Source organism: Lepisma saccharinum, chromosome 27 (assembly GCF_977018435.1).
Source record: "Lepisma saccharinum chromosome 27, izLepSacc3.1, whole genome shotgun sequence".
Taxonomy (NCBI): Eukaryota; Metazoa; Arthropoda; class Insecta; order Zygentoma; family Lepismatidae; genus Lepisma; species Lepisma saccharinum.
Genome location: NC_139255.1, coordinates 44,961,493 through 44,986,893, shown reverse-complemented (window position 1 = coordinate 44,986,893; position 25,401 = coordinate 44,961,493). Strand labels below are relative to the sequence as shown.

The 25,401-nt window shown below is 36.8% G+C and overlaps 1 protein-coding gene and 1 pseudogene across 4 annotated transcripts in view; both read left to right on the top strand.

Annotated features, from left to right (window-relative positions):
• Window positions 1-7,996: 7,996 nt before the first annotated feature.
• LOC145980231 (puff-specific protein Bx42 pseudogene) lies at window positions 7,997-8,698 on the top strand (annotated as a pseudogene).
• Window positions 8,699-17,918: 9,220 nt separating this feature from the next.
• Window positions 17,919-25,401, top strand: part of eya (eya transcriptional coactivator and phosphatase 2) — a 546,589-nt gene continuing 539,106 nt past the window's right edge. For 2 of the 4 annotated variants that reach the window (XM_083113334.1, XM_083113331.1), the window contains exon 1: window positions 17,919-18,064. The gene's annotated coding sequence lies outside the window, so the exon portion shown is untranslated. Of the gene's footprint in view, window positions 18,115-25,401 lie in introns of all 4 variants that reach the window. The other 2 variants (XM_083113332.1, XM_083113333.1) reach the window with 2 other exon arrangements.

The window sequence follows — 25,401 nt, the reverse complement described above, 5'->3', positions numbered from 1 at the left end:
GAATAAATAAAAGCTCTTCAACAGGTCTTGCTGATAAGATGATGTTCTCACTGCTAAATAACTTTGAAAAATTCTGTCATAAGGAAGACACAAATTACTATGTCTGCACAAACCCAATGGAGAGTGCTAAGAAAAGGAATTACCAAAATGCCGATGTATAAGACAAACTTTTTTCCTTTTAAAATAGGTCTGAAAAACAGGGTGCGTCTTACATGCAGATACTCAGTTTTTCATTACCTCCATTTCTAAAAATGAACTATGTTCTACAGGGTGGGCGAGAAGTCCCTTTACATGTTAATAGCATAGTACAATTAGACATGTAGATAAACATTTGATTTGGGCAGGGATAACGGCAGACCATCTGCTTGGACCATGTTTCTTTGATGGTTCTGTGAACCAGCACAGCTATCTTCACATGATTAACACGTGGTTGCTTCCAGAATTAACAGCAAGAGGAATAGCTGACTCCGTTACACTTCAACAAGACGGCGCTCCACCACATTTTGCTGCGAGTGTCCGCAAACTGCTAAATGAACTGTTTCCAAACTGCTGGATTGGACATGGATCACGAGACCTCACCACACCGGACAATGCACTATGGGGCATAATAAAAGAAGACGTTCGTAAATTACGATACGTGAACGACGATCAACTGAAAGACTAAGTTCACATGGCATTTGAAAGGATCACCCCTGATATGCTGCAGCGGATGCACACAAGAACATGGTAACGAATCAACCTTTGCATCGAACATGGAAGAGAGTGCACACTGACATTGTTGATCAATGAACCTTGAACGTTTGTAACAACGTTAATGTTAACCAGACATTGTTTATTCAAAATAAATGTTGAAATTTAAAAAAATATACTGTTTTGTATTCATAACAATGTTTATCTACATGTCAAACTGTACAATGCTATTAACATATAAAGGGACTTTTCGCCCACCTGTAAGTTAGACAATTTCCTTATGGTGTATGGCGAAGAAGATTAAAATGTATTTTTTTCTAGTCACATTAAGTAAGTTTTTTGTTTAAAGTAGGTCTACATGGTACTTTATATTTGAAATACTGTAAACTAATTATAATATTCCGTGATAGAGCTTTTTCCTCAAAAATGTATACAAAATATAGGGTCTTGTACACCAGCAAATACCATAGTTAAATTTAGTTCAAGAAACCGTGTCCTACTTGTTGGTCACCTGTGCGCCCAGCATCTGCTGTATTTCACTGCATAATTGTTGCAAATTTTATGCCTTTTTTTTTTGCTTAAAAGAAGTTTTTTTAAAAAAAAAATTGTGCCAGTATTAACCGTACTTAAAAAAAATGTTTTATTACTGGATAAAGTGTCTTTCGGGCAAATTAGGATTCACGGAATACTGGTGAATATACTTTGAAATTGAGTAGTCCAAATCGACGCACATGATTTCTTTTTGACAGTTTGCAAACGTTTTTCTGGTCTGAAAAAAGTGAACATATTTGTTGTTATTGATTTGTACATTGTAGTTGAAATATTACACTTGATAAAATTCACTACAGTTTTGCAAAGTACGAATTAACAAAATTTAACCTTCTGTGTCCGAAGATTCCTGCATCACTATCATTGGTTTCATATCTGCTGCAACGATGTGACGGTTACGTGACGAAAGGTTACAAACCAATTTTGGACTGAAAAAACAGGGTGCGACAATTATGCAGTGAAATATGGTATAGCCATTTTCTACAAGGTGACACATGTAGGGTTTATCAATTTCAGCCGATGACCCTGTCTGAACACACGTGTACATGCAGAGGAATCTCCCATGCACAGGCAACTGCAATGCATACAGTCAGTCTGCCATGGAATGTTGCCTGGTTCAGACAAGTTTTGTGGCATTCAGGTGCAGCAGACACTGTGACGATGGTTAGAAAAGAATCATCTTCAATCCATGCTGAGAAATGATGATTGATTTGGTTTATTTTACTTTACTTTTCTGCCACTTTTGGCTAATTGCGAAGATGGGGATGAGTGAAGATATGATGAAATTGATGAACGGACACTCACAAACACTATGTCCAGGTTGGGATTTGAACCCAGGACCCCTGGCATTGTAGCTCGGCCATGGAGGCCGGTGAGAAATGATGAGGTTGGTCAGATAATGGAGAGCCAATGGCAGCCGCATGAGTATTTTTGCACCGCTACCTGGAAAATTATTTTTTCCACTTGACTGACAATGAAACGTGGATTTCTTGTATCAATGTGGTCAAAACAACAATCCATTTAGTTATTCACATTCAACAAAGGTGAAAAAATTGAAGCAAACCCAATGTGTATGAAAGATCATGAGAACTGCATTCTGGGATCAAAGAATGTCTTGGTGGGTTCCATGCAACTGAACAGCAATCTCATTGCAGATGTACTGTGAAATACTTTAAAACTGAGACGTACCATTCAGAATTGGCAAAGTGGAGTGCTTATATCAGGAATTGTTCTTCACGACAATGTACATCCACATACTGCTGACTGCACTGTCCAGACGATTCAGAAGTTCTGATGGGAAACATTTAATCATCGCCTTTGCCCATTTTGTTGTGACTGTCTTCCTGCACCTGAAGAAGCTGCTTCCATCCAAACAATTTGATGAAAGTGAGGTGTTGAAAATTACCATGTTGGTCTTGCTGAACTCCCAGGTGTAGGAATTTTATGCAGAGGGAGAGGGTATACAAAAGCTTGTTCCAGATTACCAAAAGTTCTTGTAAAGTATTGTTGAATACGTAGAAAAATGAAGTGGATATGTATGTATCTGTAACCACTAATATTTTAACCAGTCTGTCCTTAGTTTTGAAATGCACCTTGTATATAGAGCATAGTTCGATAAATAGCAAAATATTCTGCTGTAAGTATTGATATTTCCTTTGGTAATATAAATTGTTCTGTATGGATATTTTTGTTAATTTAGTAAAAACTTCTCTATCTGCATGTACAGGGTGAGTCAAAAGTCAGGTTACGTAAGGATTTACAGCAGGACCGTACCCAGGATTTTTTTGAGGGCGTGCCAGACCTAGAGGCAATTTTCATGAATTTTCTCTCATCTTTTTTGAGTGTGTGTGTGTGGAGGGGGGAGTGTATGGGAGAGGGTGGGTAGAGAATTTTGCTCATTTTGCTACAAAATGTTGAAAAACAGCATTTTCTAACCTATATGTATGCAACCATGTGACCACCCTAGCAGTGTGTTTGCTGGCTTAATATTGTTTCCATGGCGTGTTCTTGCTTTTAGAATCTTATTCGACAGTAAAAATAAATGGCAGTAGCAACCAAGAAGCTATTAAATGGGGATGCATACATGTGGGATAGAAAATGCCATTTTCAATGGCTCGTAGCATCGAATATTTTGGCCTTGATGTCCTCTGCACACTGAAAGTTTTCTGTTGTACGGTCACACCACTGTGTATTTATGTTCAAGACAATTACAAGTAGAAAAGAAGAAAAGTTGCAGTAAAACAAATTCCGATCCACAGAATTTCGTAAATAGTAATGTACTTACAAAAAACAATATATGTTAAAAGTACAAGGTGTACAACTTTGCTTCCGCCGTTTTCCGACAGGTGGCAACAACAGGAAGTAGCGGTCGAAAGAAGCAGATCGCAGACGTCACGCAGTTAGCTTGGACCTCTGTCAAGATAACCCCATTCAAACATTAGTCGAGTGGTGTGTGCATCGTGAAGTTGTTTGTGATTGAAAATGTCAGTGTATGAGCCAAATTCTCGCCATTTGCGGGAGGTTCTACTTTTTTGTTTCAATATGAAGAAAACTGCGGCTGAGGCTCATCAAATGCTCTCCACTACGTATGGTGAGGACGCTATAAGTGAGAGAACCTGTCGTGAGTGGTTTCAACGCTTCAAGAACGGTGACTTTAACGTCGAAGACCGGCATAGTGGTGGAAGACAGAAAGTTTTCGAAGATGCAGAATTGGAGACATTGCTGAGTGAAGACTCGCATCAAACTCAAGAAGAATTGGCACGATCATTGGGAGTGACACAGCAAGCCATTTCAAAATGTCTGAAAGCCATGGGTATGATTCAGCATGACAACGCACGACCCCACGTTGCCAAAGTGGTGAAAACGTACTTAGAAACATTAAGATGGGACGTTCTACCCCACCCGCCTTATTCTCCAGACATCGCTCCCTCTGATTATCACCTGTTTAGATCAATGGCTCATGAACTGGCTGACCAACACTTCCGATCTTATGAAGAAGTCAAAAAGTGGATCGCCTCCAAAGATGAACCATTTTTTAGACACGGCATTTATGCTGCCCGAAAGATGGGAGAAAGTAGTGGCCAGCGATGGACAATACTTTGAATAATGCCTGGGTAAGCAATGTTTTTCATTCCAGCGTCATATTTTTGGGGAAAAACGGCGGAAGCAAAGTTGTACACCTTGTACTTCAGGCAATTTTTACTCCAAAAATCTAGCAACGATTCTGCTGTGAAGTGGATTCTCCTATTTACATAATATTAATTAATCCTAAGCCATTGAGTGGCAGAATGGACATCAGTTGCAGAAAACCCCTGATGTTGGAGAAAGATAACAAAGTTTTTTATCCTTCTGCTCAGTGGTGGCGAAAAGGGATCACAGACCTTGCGGTGCAGGTGGAGAGCTAAATGCCCCTTATATGGTTGGTTTTGTATTGCAGTCATTGAGGACCCTTTCTTCCATAATGTAAAGAGTATAAAAATTCCCCTCTATTCTAATTATGTGAAACATTAGTGACACTGTAATAGAAGAAACCATTCAATAATCAAGGGGTTCCTATTTGTCGAATGTCATCAAACAACTGTTTTTTACTCATAAGAAGTTCAGACAATTTTAAAAATGTACACAGTATTCTACAGAAAGTCCTACATAACCAGTACAATGTCTGTCTGTTGTGGTGCAAGAGTCTTTGTTCCCTTATAGCAAGTCTCGACATGGATTAAAAGAATGGACTGTCCCGACTAAATCGGAACGTCTGTTAGCCTTACATCAATGGTTATAGAACTAAAATAGCCTAATATTGCAGACTGCAGACTTCTAGAGCCTGCCTCTCTCCAGAAACAACCTATTCATTTGTGCAAGGACATCGAAATTCATGCAACATTTGAAAAAGTATCAAAGTAATTTTTGTAGGTTTTTCTTAAAGTTCAAATTAAAAATTTTCATGGCTCGATAGGGAGGGGGTGTTGGAAATGTTTGGGGGGTATAAGTTTGGGAATGACTCTTCTAAATAACGAGTACTGCATGTGTTCTTTAATGCTTGTGTGTTTTCTGCATCATGTGTATCATTAAATCAGAAGAATAAACATACCATTATTTTCACTGTTGCTAGCTGATTGATTCGAACCCAGGACCCCTGGTGTCGTAGTGTGAAGTGCTAACCAGTCCGCCACGGGGGCCGGCAACAATATATCAGAATGTATTGCAAAGTAATTCATGCTGTTACCAGTTCAACCTTCTTTAGGAAGGCTGCTCCGGTGCATGAATGGATTACTTTCAATTCTTATATTAATTAATAAATTAAATGTTTTAAAATTGCATTTTAAAAAGTGTGACTCTATCTTAGTTGGATTCTTAACCTGTATTTGCAATATAAATAATAAAAAAATACTCACTCTTGAGAAAAAGGGGATGAGAAAGTTGTTCCAGTTCTTATCATGAGTGATGTCACTCCCTGCAGCCCTGACCACTCAATGCCAAGGCCACCTGATAGGATCGTTCAACCTTGGCCTTCCAGACTTCCTCAGGCTGACCTTAGCCTCGACGAGAAAAAATACCCAGGCTGATGCAAGGTGAGGACAGTAGCCCTGAACAAGGTTACCAAGACCACACCGGACGTATAAATACCCTAGTCGCAAGACTAGGTGTGTGGTAGTCGATTGATAGATCTCAGGTGTAGCTGGAGGCGCTGTCAGTCGATCCTCCACACCTAGATGGCTAACCAACACCCAGCCGTGTCCAGGCTGTCTACACGGTGATGGAAGATGGAACTGTTCGCCAACTTATAAGTATCGCTAACCTCTTATCCCTTTCTTCGAAGTGATTCCTTGCCTTTAAATCTTAGGTTGAGATTTCCTCCATCACATCAACTACGCTCTTTTATATTTATAAACCATTGTTATTGATAGATGCATGATAAGAGGAAGAAGAAGAATATGTATTTTATAGCATGTTATTGATTGGTTGTCATAGTAACCGTGTGTAAGATGTACATGAATGGCTTCCAGGCATTAAAGTTATGTTGTTAATTTGAACCTACGTATTTTGTATGTCTTGTGCATGTATAGAAAAGAAATCACACACATAACAAGGCTTATATCTATGGCGCAGTCGTACAGGATATTTTTGGTGATCCTTCGTAAGAAGAAGTATGGGTGAAGACGTCACGAAGAGTACGCGACGATCATCATTCCAGCATAGGTTTATGCAAGGAGAAATTTTGTCGGCTTGATCAATTTCTACGGTAAGAACCAAGATTACACGGTTTGTGTATTGTTTACAATAATTGTACAAGGGCAAATTCAAGTCAGTGCGATACAAATGGTATCTACGGCATAGATTACAATAATTGTACAAGAACAAAGTTTAAATCAGTGTGATACGGATTGTGTTTACGATATTGTGATATTTAGTTGACCACAATTATGAATATGTTTGAATTTATTCTCTGAGTTCCGGCCAGATTCGGAAAAAATAGAAGATTATTTAACGAGGTTTGAACAGTCTTGCTTGGCTCATGATGTTAATGAAGCCAGGAATGTACCCATACTGATTGCAGTTATAGGGTCTGAAGCTTTCAAAGTGCTGAAGAACATCCTTGCACCTGAACCAGTCGATCGTCAAACGTATTCGATCCTCAAGGACAACCCGCTTAACATTATGGCCAGAAAATAAACAAATATGTGGAATGTTTTAAGTTCAGGCAATGCATGCAGGAAAGCGGCGAGGATGCAACACGATTTATGGTACGTGTTAAACAACAAGCACGTAAATGTAGTTTTGGCCAGTACTTACAGGAAGCCATTGTAGAGCAAATAATTGTAGGCGTTCAGTCTGACGCCATTAGAAAGAAATTACTGTCTGAACCTAGATTGACTCCAGCAAAATGTCAAGATATTGTGCTTCAAATAGAATTAATTGAACGGGAAACACAAATGTTCACACATCGTGGAAAGGAATGTAGTCCTAATCTAGTTGCATTTGCTGGGACACAGAAATTTAAACCATGTTTCCAGTCCTCGCAAGCAAGCAAAAAGAACTTTGTTACTCCTCGGGATAAAAGTAATAAAAGCACTGAAGAATGTGATAGATGCTCCAGAAGGCATGATCTTGGACATTGTCCAGCAAAATATTCGATATGTTCATTTTGCAAAAAGAAAGGTCATTGGCATGTAAAATGCAAGTTTAGGAAAAATAATGGTGGAGTTGCGAGTAAGACAATTACAAGTAATCAAATATCTACGTCTAATATTAAACCTTTAGACGCTATTGTTGAACAAAACATACATAACGAATTTCATGGTTTGTCTTTATTGCATGTTGAAGTTAGTGATTCTCATCCGCCAGAAGATAATACTTGCACTATTTCACCAAGCACAGACAATTCACAAGTGGAAGATGCTACGCTCACTCGTTCAAAATCAAAGAGCGTTAGTTTCAAGCCAAAGACAAAAGTTGTAGATGGCACTAATGTTCTTATGTCAGCGGAACCATGCATAGTTAATCTGTGTATTGATAAACGAATTGTACAATGTGAACTAGATACTGGATCTACAGTTACGCTGTTCAATAGCAAGTCTTTCAAAAAAATGTTTCCTCATCGGCGAACACAATTCACTACACTCAAGTTACGAGGTGTGAATAATAATACTTTGAAGTTGAAAGGTCAAGCTTTCATTGATTTATCATTGAATGATGTATTGTATAAATTACCAGTTATATTGTGTGAAGAAGAACTGCGTTATCCGTTGATTGGATGTTCATGGCTCGACAGTATTCACCCAGGTTGGAGGAACTTGTTAGCACAAGTAATACAAAAATACCGGAAAGTGAAGGTTTGAGAGTGCAGCTGGAGAAGAAACTTACCCAGAAAGATAAGGAATCAAGGAAACGTGACCACCTGCGATATGAGAGACATAAAAGATCGAAGCTCCAGAGAAACAGGGAAAGGGACATTAGTGGACAGATTGCCATTGGAATGCCAGTTAAGAGCATGGCCAGTGGCGACACTCAGTTTGACCAGAAGCTGTTCAACCAATCAAAAAGGATGGACAGTGGGTACGGAGATGACGAAGCGTACAACATGTATGATAAACCTTGGTGGCATGCACGAAATCTGGACCAACATATTTACAGACCATCAAGAGATCTGAACAAGGATGTGTATGGAGATGATTTGGAGAAAATAATGAAAACAAACAGTTTTGTCCCAGACAAGGAATTCAGTGGCACGGACCATGGAGCAGCACACAGCGGACCTGTTCAGTCTGTTAAAGATGAAGACGATCCTTTCGGACTGGACCAGTTCATGACTATAGCTAAAAGAGCTAGCAAGAGACCTAAGGATGCAGAGGGAAGAAGAGAGAACGAAAACCAACCAAACACAGACAATGGGCATGCACCACTCAGAAAGTCGAACAGACTTAGGAGACCTCCTGATAGATATGGTGAGACCAGCACTTAAAACAAAAAGAGACTCCAGGAGGAGATGATAGACGCATGATAAGAGGAAGAAGAAGAATATGTATTTTATAGCATGTTATTGATTGGTTGTCATAGTAACCGTGTGTAAGATGTACGTGAATGGCTTCCAGGCATTAAAAGTATGTTGTTAATTTGAACCTACTTATTTTGTATGTCTTGTGCATGTATAGAAAAGAATCACACACACAACAAGGCTTACAGTTATTATTTATAAGGTGTTTCATTGTGTCTACGCACTACAGGTATCATCACTTTCGAATTAATTACCTTAGTACCTAATATGTTCTCTTACAGCAAAACCCCTTACGTCTGAGCTACGTTACCCTAACGGTTAACTTGGGGCTTTCAAACCCCAGCTGACCATTACACTGCTATTACATTAAATTGCAAGTTTAATATCATCTTAACCTCAGAAATGATGTCTGAACATGATAGTTGAATAATCAGTGCTAATAAATAATATTAATGCTAAACACTAACCATGGCTGTAGGCAAGAAAAAATTTCAGGGGGGGGTTCATTCATAATTGTTCCCATGGGCGTCGCCAGAAATTTGAATAATAGAAATAATAACAATAATTATACAATAATAATTAAAATTTCATAATAATAAAACAATTTTATTCCAAAATAATAATAATAATTATTATTATTATTATATCCTTAAGGGGGCTTACTCAATTCAGCAGATGAGTGAATATCGAGCACAAGTTTTTTTTTTTTACGTTTCGTACAGTGTGTACTGAAATGCACAATTATTATACTTTGTTATCAAATTTTAAGACACCTTCAAGAAAAAGCTCTAAAATTTAGATAGAAATTTTAGTCATAAAGTTTTTGTTTTTTGACCTTCTAACTTAATTTTTGGAATTTTGAAAAGTGTGGAACCAGTTACTTACTCTCTTTGAAAACTTAGCCTGGTGCTACGAAACTGGAGATCCTAGGTTTGAACTCCTATCAAGGGGGATTTTCAACTTTATCGGACAGGGAATTTAAAAGTTGGAAAGGGAATTTTGGGACAATCATAAGGGAATTTTCAGTGTATATTCCTTGTGACGCAGGAACAACACTGGAAAGATAACAGCAGAAGTGAAAATGGAAGGGTCGCGGGTTGGTTACGATTCTGAGAATAAATCCTGTTTCACTCAACTTTCAGAATTCCAAAAGTATGAAAATTCTAGCTCGATCGTTTCAACATTGTCTCCTTGTATTTTTGTGATGCTTCGGAAAAAAATTTTGAAAATAGTTACAGATTTTGGTTTCTGAACTTCCATTAATCCAACATGTCAGATGTTTCGGGGGGGTTTGAACCCTAGAAACCCCCCCTCTAAATACGGCCATGACACGTAACACTTATTCACTTCTTACTATTTCTAACCTTTATCTTAATCTTCTTACCTTGTAGAATGACGTAAAACCAACTTTGTTCAGGAAAACCGAACAAATTTGGTAGTGTCTGCTACCACGTTCTTTTTCTGCTGGAATCTCAAAAAAGATGCTCGTGGCAGCAGACTCGGTCTTTGTCTTATCGTGATTTCATCATGCTATGTATGCAATTACGTCTGTAATACATACTGTGAAATTGTAGCGATTACTTTCACAAAAATGTTTTAAGATTATGTCCCTTAGCATTCTTCTAATAATAAACCTAAATGCTCTCGTAGTTAGGTTAGGTTCTGTTAGCATTAAAATAATATCGCTAAATGCTTTCTAAAGAAAAAGGTTCTAAATTACCTGTACATTCATTCCCACTAATCATAAATTTGCATTTCTCTCGTCTCAATCTGTTCTTAAGATTTGTAACATCCTCTTAGCAGACGAATTACGTGGCAGGAGCAAATTTGAAGCTTATTCTTACTGCTGACACGTGCGTGGCAGCAGACTCGGCCAACAAATTTGGTTCTTCACACTGGGGCATTCTTGCCAATGTCACAGTGAATTATTGTAATAAAAAATGGAAAATATAGGATGAATCAAAGAAAAGCGAGGGAATCCATAAAAATATCGTGGAACTGACGCCCTGGGTTAATTTTCAGGTACCAGGGCATAAGCGCATACCTCCGAAAGTAGTTTGACTACTTTTATCCGTATACATAAAAAAAATAATAATCATTCTATGTAACCATATCTTGTATACTGTTTAGGAAAATAAAAATTCTTTGTATTAAAAAAAATCAGTGCTGTAAAAATAAGACTTTTGAAAAGACGATCGTCAACAACAGAAAAGATATCGGAACTCAAGGAAGCCTTAAAATTTGCACAGCACTTTTTTACGTCACTAGCAATTTTTACAATTTAAGTGATCTATTGTTGTAAATCCGGTCAAGAATAATGCATAATAATTCAGCGCGACTGTACTTTTATTTTTATAGTTGTTTTTAATAACTGACTTTTTTCATGTGATATCATACTTTTCCACGTAGCTAGTAAATATAGTCCTTTGTTTTATATACACACATTTATCGTCAAGAATAGTTGTTACAAATTTTTTTCTTGTGTTTCATGTCTCGCAACCTCTAGGCTTATCTTATTTACAGGTATTATAATTTTAAAGTTGTTGTTACCAAGAAAAAGAAGGACGAAAATACGAGGGGAGAATATCTGCTTAATACAATGAAAACATACGTTAATATTAAATTATCGGATAGGGCATAATGTCAGTCATAGTGTATAATAATGTATACAATGCGTTTACGCACTTAATACATTTTATCTCTATAATTTTGGGAGTTTCTTCGATTCCTACCCGCCGTTGAATTACACATGCTCGCAACCAGAAAAGAAGCAAGGCATAGTGTAAAAATATATTTTTTTTGTATTATCGACCCATGGCAGCTAGAGACGACCGAAATGACGTCAAGTTTAGTGTTCTTTGTGCATAAACGTACTAAATTTAGCTCGTTTTCGCAACCATTCCGTTGCGCTTTAATATATTAATTCTTAGGTTCAGGAGAATGTAATTTTCGGAAACTTATGGCTGGCTACATAATCTTAAAGTTTTGCTAATCACATTTTTATTATCGATTTACACGAGAAATTCTTGCCTTCATTGAAAATAACGTTTGATTAGCCATCTCATCGCGCTCCAATGTAAAGCTTAGGGCAACCAAATGACGAACGAAATTATGTAGGGACACAACAGGGGTGGCGCCATCACCGGAAAAGTTTTGCAATGAACAGCCCCATTCTGATTCGATTTATATATTTTACAGTCAGATTTTTTTCGGTTATTCTGCTGGAATACAAAATAATTTACATGCATATTTCATGAAAATCATAAAGGTTAGGTTTTGGAGTTCAGGCTCTGTCCGAAAGGTATAAAGTACAGACTTGAAGCATGGTCTTGGCGGAAGTGACGTTACCTAGTACAGTTCGAACGCGACAAGAACACAGCTCGCAGTACAGATGGTTGGTGACTAGGTCACGTGGTTTCCACACTCGTTGTTCATTTGTTTAAAATCACGGAGGTAGAAAGCCAGCAGCACAGGTAGATAGATACGTGGGTTATTCCTGAGTAAACAAGAAATGATCGATCAGACAATTAGATTATTGATGGCGGGGAAAGAACTTCCGGTTTGGCGAATTTTCCAATGTAAACAAGTGGAATACAGATCGTCACCGAGCTTATTTTCTTATAAAAGATCGGAAATAAAATGGACCACTTGAAATTTTTGAGTGATATAGAGAAACAAAGGTACCTAGAAAAGATTGGCAATTTCCCGGATCCTTTGGATGCAGATATAAGGGAAAGGGACAATAATACTAATATTTTCCAAGGCAATGTTGATCTTCTACAAACAGTATCGTTCTTGAAAATATTTATCCAGGTTGAAATGAAGCTTACATTAAATATAAACATTGAAATACTTCGATTACTACAGTAAAGGAAATGATAATAATTACTACAGTTAAAATTATTGTTATACACTAATAATATATACCTAATTAAATACATTTTATTCGAATTTTATTATTATTGTTGTTGTTTATTACTATCATGCTATTCGATCCACAAGCCGAGTGAATATTCACCACAACTATTTTCATTCACTTTTACATTTCATAGTTACTATATTGAAATGCACAGTTATTGTATTTTGTTATTAACTTTTGCAAGAAAGGACTTTAGAAGTTATAAAAACTACTCAGAAAGTTTATATTGTGTGACCTCATCTAAAATTATATTTTTTCGAATTCTGAAAACTGTGGAAGCATTTATTCTTTTGATTAAATGGTAGAATATAAAAATATCACCTGGTTCCTGTATTTTTCACTCATTTTTCCGATCTAATGCATATTTTACATTGATTACTCTGTTCGAATACTAACTAAGTGAACTTTGTTTCTGTTATTAACAATAAAAACATCAAACTCTGCTTTTTTTGCAACTTAGAATGAAGGCGGGGGGGGGGGGTCGACTGACCTACCGACACCCATGGAGACCAGTTTTGCATAGAATGGTGTTTTGAAGTGGCTGCTATATCACTGCCAAATTTAAGAACAATTGTTATCTCAGTGTACAGAGCACCTGAAAGTAATGTAGAATTTTTTATCGAGTGTGTGCAAAATATTATTTCGTACCTACACAAAAACTTTAACAAACATAAAATAATTATTCTTGGAGACATCAATTTTGACATTCGAAACAGTACTCCTAAGCAAATACATCTAAATATTTTAAAATCTTTCAACTATTACTGCGCAAACAATAGGCCAACAAGACTAGACTCTTGTCTAGATAACATTTTAACAAACCTAGATAAATACTGCTATGAGATAGGGATATTCAATACATTTTATTTAACGGACCACAAAGGCTTATGGTTAAAATTGAACAATAATATACCTCTGAATACTATACATAAACAAATTAAATCTGTTAGACTAATTAATGATAACAGGCTGGATATACTAAGAAACAAATTAAAAGACGTTGATTGGATTCATTTAATTCTCTCAAGTGCAAATGTCGATGCATTATTTGAGAAATTTATGAGCACCATCTCTGATATATGTAACGACTGCTGTCCTAGAGTCCAAAAAAAGGAGAAACCAATTAAAGCTAAACGCGAACAAAGACACTTAGGTCAATGGTATAATCCACACTTGAGTAAATTAAAAATCTTGCTTATGATGTATTATAATGGATTTAAAAATGGTAACGAAGATAAGAACAGATATATCAAATTAAGAAATATTTACAGATCAGAAATTAGAAAAGCTAAATGCACAGCAAATGATAAATTTATTAATAACTCCAATAATAAATGCAAAGCAGCTTGGAATGTCATTAAGGCAGAATTAGGCAGAGGGAAACCCAGAAGAAAAGAAAATGTTCCGATTACTCCAAGCGAATTTAATGATTTCTTTGTCAGGGTAGGTAACAAATTGGATACAAACCACAATTCTATGAATATAATAATCTCATGTCACAAAACATCGGTAACATTTTGACTGACTTCCGGTGGCATGAGACCCAACCTGCTGATATTTTAAAAGCAGCACAAAAACTAAATAATTCAAAATCGGAAGACTTTTATGGAATGTCGAACTTTATTTTAAAAAGAATCATTGATATTCTACAGTACCCACTTTGCATTCTCATAAACTGGATGATGTATTGTGGGCACTTTCCTTCCTGCCTCAAGCTCTCGGTCGTCATACCCGTGTATAAAAAGGGTGATAAATCGAGCCCCGACAATTACCGTCCTATATCACTTGTTCCCATTGTCTCAAAAATTATAGAACACTGTTTATATAATCAACTCGATAGCTATTTCACAAATAATAATTTATATACAAGTGCACAATATGGTTTCAGAGCCCATTTATCCACTGTGAAAGCGAATGAAACCATTGTTTCCACAGTGTTAGATGCATTTGAATCCAAACTTTTTGTAAGTGCAACACTTATCGACCTGAGTAAAGCCTTTGACTCTGTTTCCCATCAAATATTAATAAAAAATTACACTTCTATGGCATCAAAGAAACTGAACTTGCTCTAATAAAATCCTACTTATCAAATAGACAACAAATGGTCACTGTAGACAACATAAAATCAGAATTCTTAAATATAAAAAATGGAGTTCCACAAGGTTCTGTCCTCGGCCCATTGTTGTTCAATATTTATATAAATGACTTACCTAATATTATTCCTCATAAGACTGTTTTATATGCAGATGATACCACATTCCTTACAGTGGGCAGTGACAAATTTACAGTTGAGAAGCTTGATAAGGAAATAGAGGAAAGGTCCATTTTTTGGTTTCAAACAAATCAACTTACAATTAATGAAAATAAAACAGAGAAAATATCTTTTACATTAGGATATGGCCATGAATGGACTTCTGTAAAACTTCTTGGTTTACACTTAGACTCCAAATTATCTTGGGAGTCGCAAGCAAATCACCTATGTTCCAAACTTGCCAGGGTGGTATTTCTACTTAAAAAGCTTAGAACATGCATTAGCAAGGACTTGTTGCTGCAATCATATTATGCATATTTTCATAGCCTTCTGACTTATGAAATTCTCTTATGGGAAACTCATCTGGTGCTGGGGATGTATTTATCTGGCAGAAAAAAGCTTTACGAAGCATGGCAGGAGTCTTTGATCAGTCTGTTTCCTGTAAAAATCTCTTTAAAGAACTAAAGATAATGACTGTGCCAAGCTCATATATATTTACCTGTCTAGTGTATACAAAAGAAAATGTACATAATTATAAAGCAAGACACACTGTGCACAGACACAATACAAGATTCTGTTACAAGCTCGACACACCATCAATCAGATTAAGTAAAACACAAAATAGTTACAAGTATTTAGGAATTAAGTTATACAACATGTTACCAGAAGCTGCTCACAGTGTCTCTCTTAAAAAATTTAAAAGTGTACTTCAACCCTGGTTAAAAGAAAAGGTCTTCTACAATCTAGAAGAATTCGAAATCCATCCCAAAAATGATTTAATATTCTAGAATGTATTGTATTGTTTATTTCCTGTTTTATGAATTATTGTTATGTATATTGCCACTGCCATATTTATATTATTTCATCGTCACTAATATTATAATTGTCTTATGTCTACGTACTCTTACTTTATATATGCATATACTCTCATATTAGTATCTATAACATATTGGAGTTCCATGTAATCCCTCTCTCTATATATATAATTATATATTTACATATATACAATAACAAATATGTAACCAATAACTGACGACATCTATTGCATTGTACAATGTCTAACGATGAATAAATATATTGTATTGTATTGTATTGTATCAACAACGAAAAGGCAAATGCGTTATAATGTATAATTATAACTAGTTCCAACTTTTAAATTTAGTCAACACATGTGCGTTAGACATTTATAATTTTCGAGACACGTAAAATATTTTCATTTGATTTGATGAAGTGCCGACTGCAGAGCCTACTCCTTTGTGTTTGTGTCCAATCTTTTCGCTTTACTGCCTAAATCCACTGATTTTTCCGTATCGGGTTTGTCTGAAAACGATGCATAGATACTTGAGAACAATTGTTTGTTCCCTATATCATGTTGAAGCCTCACAAATATTGTCGCCTTTTCCGAAGACACTGCCTTTACACCTTTGAATTAAATGTTATTCTTTTCAAAACCGAAAATGTAAACATCCGGTGAATAGCGCCCATACGTTATGGGCCAGCAAGTTGTTGGTTAAAGTTCTTTTAATGTGTGGAAATGTATGTGTACGAGTATTTGAAAATGCTATGTGATTTTAATGGTGAAAAACAAGTGTTTAAATGGCGAGGAAAACAACGAGTACTCAGTTTTATCTACTGATCGTATTTGGCGCGGCAGTAGAAGTGCAATTCGAAAGACAACACTTCCAGTACACGACTTGAAGACCGCACTCCAAGACCATACTCGGAGGATGCTCGCTTCAAGTATTGTCTTGCACCTTTGGGAGACGGCCTTAATACTAGAGGTGGTGCGGGATCCCGAAATGTCGGGACCGGGATCGGGAAATAAATTCCCGACTTTTCGGGATCCCGAGAAGTCGGGAAATACCGAATCGTCATTTTAAAAAGTCGTTAATTCTCGACGTTTTCTGCATTGTAAATTTCTGAAACTTATCGAAAATTGTTAGTTTTTGTACCAGAAATGCCAAAACAATCAATTAAAATTACGTGTAGAATTTGATATTTACAGAGCTCCGGGAAATTTAGAACATTCCTCGTCCCGAAAATTTCCCGACTTTGTCGGGAAATTGTGAATTTTTCCCGTCCAGAATGTCGGGATTTAAACATTTTACCGTCCCGATCCCGTCCTGACACAAAAAATTCTGTCCTGCACACCCCTATTTAATACAATCAAATGAATGATAAGATGTTAATGTCCATGGTGCTTGACAACCAACATGCTCCCCCCGCACCTCTCGCAATGCCAATGAGTTCATCATCCTATCCACTCACCTTGTTGTGATTAGTAACCCCAAAGGCCGAAGAGTGGCATAAAGTAATCAAGTAGAAAGAATACTCTAGAGATAGAGCTCAGTCCAAGACAGGCACGTAGCCAAGGGGAGGACTAAGGGGGTTGACGCCCTCCCCCCGAAATACTACAAACATCTAATTTAAATAGTGTCTAGTGGCTTAACTCTACACAAAGATATTTGGAATGATCAGTGTGAGAGGAGAAGGGTACAAAGGTCAACGGTCTATGCTCAATGAATTGTTACAACCGCGAGCAGTAGCACATAGAACAAACATGTACGTAAAATACTGTCCTCTCCTCTTTCATCGAGCGTTGATTTAAAAAAAAAATATATGGAATATGCAGCTGGGATCTCAAAGTCGGTACCAGAATCGGGAAAAAAAAAATCCTTCCCGATCGCGATTTTTTGTTAGGAAATTCCGAGTGATCGTTTTTCTGCATTATCCGTGTCTGAATTTTTTGGGAAATTGAAAAGCGAAAACAGTAACTTCAGGGTGAAAGAATGTGTAGAACTAAGGATTTCATATTGAAGGAAATTTCGTACATTTCCCGTCCAGGACGTCAAGATTAAAAAAAAAAATGTCGCAACCCAAAATATTCAGATTCACACCACCACCGTATAATGGTAAAATAACACTTTGGAGTAGGCACCAAGAGACGAAATTTTGAACGCCTCGCGAACCATATTAACAAACAAATATCGACGTGCGTGATATTTGTTTACGTAAAAATATGGCGGCCTCCTAAAAGGACAAATGATTACAAATTGCGGTCAACTTATTCCATGTTCCTAAGAAGGATTCTGTATACTCGTTTTGAAGTTGCATACAGAAGTACTACCAGAGACTAGGATTTACATTTTAATGAAATGTACAAGTATGTATCTTTGAGGAACCAGTCGTAACAGCTGTTCCGTAAGTGCAAAGGTTAAAAAATTGTACGATTACGTTGTTACTAAAATAATTTGCCACTCGAAATATCCAGTAGTAGTAGTTAGTCATATGTTTAATTATAATTAGTTTATTTTTTCCCGTCCTCTATGACCGAGCGGTAAGAATACGTACAAAGATTGATCCCTCGTGTGGGAACAGACGCCAGGTTCGAACCCTGGATACATCATTGTGTTTTCCCATCACAATTTCATTAGTTCACCATTGAACCTCATCGTCGTAATTAGCCTAAGAGGTAGAAAAGCATCGTAAAAATCCAAAATAGGAATTCGTTTTTCCCACGTCGTTGCTTTGCTTGGTACTACTTTACTATACCGGAGACACCTATCAATGATTTATTTCACAATTTTTTACTTTGCTAACGTACTATTCTGCATTGCGGAAGATTAGGGTAAATTTCTCGTAAGGGACAAACGGATTTCATCAAATTTACAGGAGAAATTACTTACCGAATGCAGTTTCTTTATACTTCTGGAAGTTCGGGGAAGTGTTTTCTCGCATCGTTCATTGAATTTTGACGGTAAATCATCTATTTTTCGATATAAATGTGTGACCGATGCACGGAAGTTCTTGCATCCATTTACTTCCAGGTGGATGTACCCTGTGTGTGATGACGTAATCCTGGTCAGTGTTTCCAAACACGTGTTTTTGTAACTGAAAAAGATACGTTTCTAAAAATGCTTTGTGGGGCTATGTCTCAATGGTTCGTGGGGCTATGCGTCAATGGTTCGTGGGGCTATGCGTCAATGGTTCCTGGGGCTATGCGAGAATGGTGTGTGGGGCTACGCATATTTTTTTCGAAACCAATTTTTAACTATTGTAACCTATAGTGACCCTACCTAACCTAACCTTACCGGAAACGGTTCGTGGGGCTATGTATGAATGGTTTGTGGGGCTATGCGTCAATGGTTTGTGGGCTACGTAGGTATCTTTGGGTGCAGTGGGGTGGAAACACTGCATGCTGAGTACGGTAGTGAAACTGTGATCGCCATTTTGCGTGTTACCGAAGGCAAAAAGAAACGAAGAAAACTTACTCAATATGTCGCAAATATAGCTTATTTCCGTGAAATAAGCGAAATGCCACCTTCAGCAATGTTTCTCAATGCAGAATACGTAAGTACGAATATTCAAATTAAATGAACTAGGAAATTTCAGCTGTTTGTCCCTTACGAGAAATTTACCTTCCTTATTTCCCACAAACCATCCACGGGTAGCCCCAAAAACCATTGCCCAAAAATTCACGATCCAACACAGGGACGAGGTATGCCTACTAGGTTAGGTTAGGTTCCATTAGCACTCCTTTCGTTCAATTTAGCATATACGGACAACATCGGTTTTTCTCGATGAAAGAAAATACACGGAATTCTTTTAATTTTAACCTTTCACGTCCTGCATTCCACTTCTTTCTTCAAGATTCCATGTCGAATTACAAATTCCACGGCATCTTCCACACCCGGCAACAACTTCACGACGCATCCTCGTCATGTCATCTTGTAGTAGTAGCAATAGTGCGTATTGTGCTCTCGTGCAGAAAGCAAATGGCAGCAGCAGCAATGCGCGTCAGAAATAGATTTTCGTAGAAAACCACATGCATTTGCATTAAAATGGATCAAAACTACATTCCCGAACATCAACAACGCTACAGAAAATGATTTGCGTAAGTACTTTCTCCTGTAAATTTGAAGAAATCCGTCTCCGGTATAGTAAAGTGTTACCCTTTGCTTATATATCATTGGCATCTCGTGGCCTCAAATTTGGCCGGGGCTTATTTTTTAAAGAATTTAAAATATAATGACAATTCACATGAATTACCAAAAAATGGTATTTTTTTCTTCTAGACTACAAAACTGGACTTACTTTTTTGAAAGAATTTAAAATATAATGGCAAATTACATGAATTACAAAAAAAACAGGTATTTATCTTCTTCTAAACTACAAAACTGGACTTATTTTTTTAAGGAATTTAAAATATAATGACAATGCACATGATTACAAAAGAGACAGGTATTGTTGTGAAACATACCTTTCTACGAACGTTGATTCCTGTTCTTCTGCTCAGCAAATTTTGTTATTACTTTTTCGTTGAAGCCCTCTATGTTTGAAATGTATTCTATCTCTATTGTAAGCAAGTGCCAAGGCATTTGGTCTGTCTTGTCCCATTGCATTTCTTAAGCAGGTTTTAATAAGCTTCAATGTGCTGAAACATTGTTCAGATTCAGCTGTTGCCACTGGAGTTATTATATGTTTGTCATTTTTACTGTTTCTGAAAAGGTACCCTCTAAATAATTTTAAATAAAAAATGAATGCAATCTACTGATAGAGTTTATGTTTTTCAACTCTTCACTACAATAAAGAACACGAAGTTCCCTTTAGTTTTCCCTATTCTATGAAGGGATAATAAATCTGGGAAGATGCCTCTGTTTAAAGATTGTTCTCTTTCATTATGTCCTCGTAGAGCAAATTCATGTCGACCACAGAATTTTAAGCAATCGATAATTCTATTTAATATATGCCTATTTTTCTGGACAAATTCGTGTCTTGTAATCGACAGCCTATGTCCTTCATCAGTTTGTGTTCGAACATCAACCCTGCCAAACTCAATCAAACATAGCGAATGAAACCCACCAAAACACTACAGAACAACACGCGAGATCGAACGTGACGCAACGGAGCTAGCCCCGAATTAGCACTCAAATCCATTGCACTCTTCCCTCCCCTCTCTGCTAGCATGTGACCTTCACTGTAGCGTAGGTGGGTGTAGGCCACGCCTTCCTTTGCGACGTGCCCCGGAAAACCATAATTGACATCAATGCCGCTAGGAGCGCTGTCGTATCCATTGCAACAGACGATGAATTTACGTGGGTAAAAATCGCCTTTTAAAAGACTGTGTGATAGTTATGCGTTATGGTGATTGATAATTACATGAATACGTCCGTTTTTCTTTAGGGGCTAAGCCCCGGAAGCCCCAAGGGACGAGACGCTACTGTTATATATTATTCAGTAGATTGATACGCATTTCTAAAAATACTGTAGATGGGCGAGCTTTAAGATACATAGCTATATTTTTAAAGGCCGCGACTATTTTCACTAGGTGGTGAAATATTTTATCTTATTTTATTATATTCATTGGCAATGTTGCTTAACATATTGTTGAGAAGTTATTTTAAATTATAAATGGTTTAGACTGCTACTGTCACAGGTAGATAGAATAGCATGAAATGCTGAAGACCAGAAATTACATGATCAGGTGTTTAGGAGTATCTACAGAAGTAATTTTAATGCTAATAGCCCTAACCCTGAACTGCCTAACATAAAGACGAAAGCATTTAGATATGTAATACCCTAGCAACACTAGTCCATATCAGAACAGCTTGCGGTATTATGCTTTTTACATGAAAATAAACTCAATTTTTCACATTCTGAGTGCCTTTTTTTATTCTTTCTTTGCTTCCGGAAAACACAATATAGCGGGCACATCTTAACTCACATTATGGGTATGCAGTGTTTCAACCTTCTTCACTGAAAAATACCTACTATCGTGTTCGTCACCTGTGGAAATTATATGTTATGCATGGGTAGCTGACATATAGCAGAGGTAGCTGATGGATAGCCCCACGAACCATACACGGATAGCCCCACAAACCATTCACGGATAGTCCCATGAACCATTATGCAAGGTAGCTGATCGATAGCACCACGAACCATTCACGGATAGCCCCACAAACCATTTCTGATAAGGTTAGGTTAGGTTTGGTTATGTTAGGCAAGCATAGTAAAAAAAGGGAGGTTGAAATACTGACAGGGGCTTGCGTCATGAAACGTACGCAGCATCCGGTTGTCGTAGGGCAAGCAAATGAAAGCAATGGCAATTGTGCGTCGGTGACATATTTCTCTTGAAAAATACATGATTTCCCTGAAAAATATGAAAGAAAATACCTCGACGAACGTTGTAAACCTTGGAGAAACTCATTTCCGTAAGTAGTTTTTTGTGTAAAATTGAAGAAATGTGTCTCCGATGTATGAAACTGTTACCGAAAAAATGTACATAGTTTCCTGAACGAAAATAAATGTACACCGACATAAGCTTCATACACATCAACATCTAAAGAATACACACATCCGTGTAACAGACCAGGCCAAGTTGGAGATCCTGCACATGCAGTTTAAAATCTGGTGAAAATAGCTCAAAAGCTACGTAGGTTCACCACCTGATGAAATTAGACATTCCAATTTTTAAATACATGTTGCATGTTTTAAAACTCCCTATACTATAAGAAGTTATTTACATTATAATGCAAATTCTCATCAAACCTACTGTTTACTTTCCCATATGAACTCTAGTCATCTTGTGCATTCAGCAAGTCTGACACATAATATCCATAAATTATGAGATGTCATTTTATTAATTTGTGTTGAAAGTTCAATGGTGCTGAAATCAAGTTGTAAAGAAGAGCAATTAAATTAGATTTGTAAGTAGTGTAATATAGGATGATATTTATGCGTAAGTACGATATTTGGGTCATACATGAGGGTGTAAGCAGCAGAATATATGAGTTATCTAGGCCCAAGTTCCTTTTGTTTTATTGCGATTTCATCATGCTAGGAATGCAATTTTTACATGGTTCGATTTCGATGTACGTCTGTTATAACATACTGCGGAGTTTTAGTGATTACTTAAGGTTTTGTTCAATATATGCTTTCGTGGTTAGGTTTGGTTCCCTTAGCATTAAAATAAAGTTCCTAAATGCATTCTACTAAGGTTCCAATTTACTTCTACATTCATTCCCATGCTTCTACGATATTTACTGTCGCTTGTCGGCGGAGAATATCTTGTCCATGAGAAGTTCGTAAGGTAATTTTCAAATTGTTCTTGTTTCAAGTAAATAACTTTTTTCGAGTCCAAACAGTGCTCATTACTTTAAGGAAGGTTCAAATTTCGCTTTGTGCTAGGAGAAATCATAAAACAATCAGAACCATTACCATAATCTATAACTGAGAAGTTTGGAGAGTGAGAAAATTTTAGCTGAATATTTGTTTTTTTTATTTGATGGATTCACATTATATCAACATATTATGGTGTTTTATGTTCCGAAGTGTATCCAGTGTTCGTCCCAATGCCATGTATCCCAGACCACTTTTGTTAATGAAATATCATTGTATGCACACCAAAAAGACATGTAGAAATTCTAACAGTATAAAAGCTAACACTGGTAACATATAATGTAAATAACTACCACTACTAAACAAAAAAATAAATATGACAGTAGAAAACTTCTTACGTCACGTGCCGGCAACATATTTGTTAAAAACACTAAACTAGCACACAAACACCACGATGAAAAACACTCAGGAGTTCTTCCGAGCTTTCAACTCCTTCATGGTGTCATCAGGGCTGGTCAAGGGAAGATGGAGTGGATGCGGTTGTAGTTTCGCTGGCACTACTTGATGCATCTGCCGGCATCTGATGCATCATTGTGCTGTTTCTGTGTTATTTGAGTGTTTTTAACAAAATAATAAATGTGAAAGAAAACCATTGTAAAAAATGCATTTTTTTTTCTTTGTTGTTGCAAGGATGAAATGTGTTAAGTAGTATAGGAATCACCGCAGTGATCGTGTTGTCGCCTTGTAATCCAGGGATCTCGGGTACGATTTTGTGGAGGCACATAGTGGTTTGGATCCCACTTTAAACTGTAGGTCCAGTTTCGCTTAGCCTTACTGTGCATAAAGTGGACTTAAAATACCAAAAATACCAACTTAATCAATCAATACAGGAATCACATCTACAAACACTACCCATGTGGGGAGGGTATCTTTTATTGATGCGCTTATGGATATTTGCGAGTGCATCAATGCTAATGTACAAAGTCGTCATATCCTGGAGCACTTTAACCAGTTTTTTAATACAAGAATTCACTCCAAGCCAAAAAAAGATAAAAATGTGTCGTATGTGTGACGCTTATTGCGTTAATAGTCTGTATGGTTTATAAAACCTTTGAAGTTGTCAAGATGTTGTTAAAAACAGATTGTGTTTTGTCTTGTATAAATGGCGTTCATTATAGTTTGTTGAATGGAATTTTGTGATTAATTAAATAATGTTGATTTATGCGTGCATATCATTTATAATGTATTCGACACCTTGTGTGAGATCTGCGTGTGTTTCAAATACACAACAGATGTATTAAATGGCGACGAGGAAAATATTTAAGGGCGTAGTACAGATTTAGGTGAGTTTTGGTCTATGATTAATTGGATTTAATCGTTGCTGTAGGCATCATGTCGTATGTGCCAGGATTTGACAAATATGATCCAGATGAAGGAACCATTAACTCTTATTTGGAAAGATATGATAATTATTGCCGAGTTTTTAACATATCTGAGGAAAGCAAAGTTCCTAGATTGATATCTGTAATTGGCCCCAAACCTTATGAAGTGTTAAGCGAGTTGTTCTCTCCAATATTACCAGAGAAGAAATTGTTCAAGGAAATTTCTGATAGGCTCATTTCTTATTACAATCCAAGTAGTAATTATATAGTGCAACGCCTAAAACTAAGAAAATGTACACAATTGGATGTGGAGAAGATTGAAGATTTTACAAGAAGGCTCCGAAAGATAGGTGAAGCATGTGGATATGGTGAGTTTTTACCTATTGCATTGTTTGACACGTTCGTGAGCGGTTTAAAGTCTGACGTTATTAGGAAGAAAATAATAGCAGAAATTATCATGGAATTCCAGAAAGCTTTTGAGTTAGCTAAACAAATGGAGAAACTCGAGTGTGATATGAAGGATTATTACCGTGAGGTGAACTTACAAGGCACAATGAATATTAAGTGCAAAGGCAATGACAGAAGATTTCATGAAGCGAATAAGGTTTCACGTAAAAATGAGAATGATTCCAAATTTAGCAATCAGCAAAGTTATCTTCATGGTCAAGGTAATAATTCAAAATCATATGAATCAAAGTCCAAAGTGCAAGGGCATTATGGAGGAAGTTACTGTTCGTTCTGTGGGAAGCAAGGCCATAATTATTTGAAATGTTATAAAAAAATTAACATTGAACGAAGAAAATCCACAAATTATGAACTCAATAACAAATTTGTTGATCATACAACTGAGTTAGAATCCGCACTTAACTCTGAAGCTAGTCCAACAAACACAGCTGCAACTCAAGATTTATTTATTGCCACTATTTTTACGCATTCTAATGATACTCAAATCAACTTTAATAGTAAAATTGATAAAGAAGAAATCGTGGATCATGCATCC